General features: G+C 47.5%; 1 pseudogene; it reads right to left on the bottom strand.

The window, feature by feature from the left end:
• Positions 1-435: 435 nt before the first annotated feature.
• LOC116097338 lies at positions 436-553 on the bottom strand (annotated as a pseudogene).
• Between the last annotated feature and the right edge of the window lie 898 nt (positions 554-1,451).

Below are 1,451 nucleotides of genomic sequence, written 5' to 3'. Positions count from 1 at the left end.
CTGCTGCTTGTCCCAGCTGTGTCTCAGAGGAAGTCCATCCATAGCTCCACTGATGTGCCCACTGGGTCATGCTTAGGCCCAGCTGCAGGCCACCTTTGTTCAGCACAGTAACTGGTAAGGTTACTCAGTAACTGGTAAGGCTCTCAGAGATTCATGGTGAGTGAGGCATCCATCTACGAACAGCTGTGAGTGGCTTTCTTATGGAAACTATGACAGTTTGGGAGCTCACTGTTGCTTCATTCCTCTGGCAGCTCGTGCAGAGGTTGGGGCAGGGGCACTTCTGCCAGGTGGCACATTGGCAACAAAGTCTCATTTTGGTGTGACTGGAATACCCACCGTGAGCACAGGATACCCACTGTGGCTTTGTTCCTTCTCCACTTCACTTCTCTAGCCTAAAAACCACAAAGGACTCACTTTCAGGGGTACACACAAGGATATATAAGGGGGTGTAAGACCCCAGCAGCCCAGATGTGGCAGTGAGGCCTCTTCACACCCTGTATTCACTTTCCCACTTGGTGACACAGGTGACATCCACACAGCTGCCACTGGAAATGGCCTTTTCACCTCTTTTAAAAGAAGATTTATTTATTTATTTTATGTATGTGAGTACACTGTAGCTGTACAGATGGTTGTGAGCCATCATGTGGTTGTTTGGAATTGAATTTTAGGAACTCTGCTTGCTTCGGTCAACTCTGCTCGCTCAGTCCCTGCTCACTTCGGCCCAAAGATTTATTTTATTATGCATAAGTACACTGTAGCTGTCTTCTGACACACCAGAGAGGGCATCAGATCTCATTACCAGTGGTTGTGAATCACCATGTGGTTGCTGGGATTTGAACTCAGGACCTTCAGAAGAGCAGCCAGTGCTCTTACCCTCTGAGCCATCTCCCCTTTTCACCTCTTAACACAAGGGATAGATAAACTATGGAGTGTGGTGGCTCCCATACCCCAAGCCGAATGAAGGCTTATTGCCCTGTACCAAAGAATGATAGGATTTGGAAATAGAGACTTTGCAGTTGACGTTAGTTAACACGAGGTTACTAGAGTAAGCCATCAGTTGTACACACATGCTCAAGGGCACTCACAATCACAGATAGCCAATCACAGCCAAACACACACACACACACACACAGATAGCCAATCACAGCCATACACACACACAGATAGCCAATCACAGCCACACACACACACACACAGATAGCCAATCACAGCCATACACACACACACACATAGATAGCCAATCACAGCCAAACACACACATACACACAGATAGCCAATCACAGCCATACACACAGAGGCGTACAGATACACACACACACACACACACACACACACAGATAGCCAATCACAGCCATACACACACACACACACACAGATAGCCAATCACAGCCACACACACACACACAGATAGCCAATCATAGCCATACACACACACACACACACACACAGAT

Source organism: Mastomys coucha, unplaced genomic scaffold (genome assembly GCF_008632895.1).
Source record: "Mastomys coucha isolate ucsf_1 unplaced genomic scaffold, UCSF_Mcou_1 pScaffold18, whole genome shotgun sequence".
In the NCBI taxonomy this organism is placed as follows: domain Eukaryota; kingdom Metazoa; phylum Chordata; class Mammalia; order Rodentia; family Muridae; genus Mastomys; species Mastomys coucha.
This window is presented reverse-complemented; position numbering and strand designations above follow the sequence as displayed.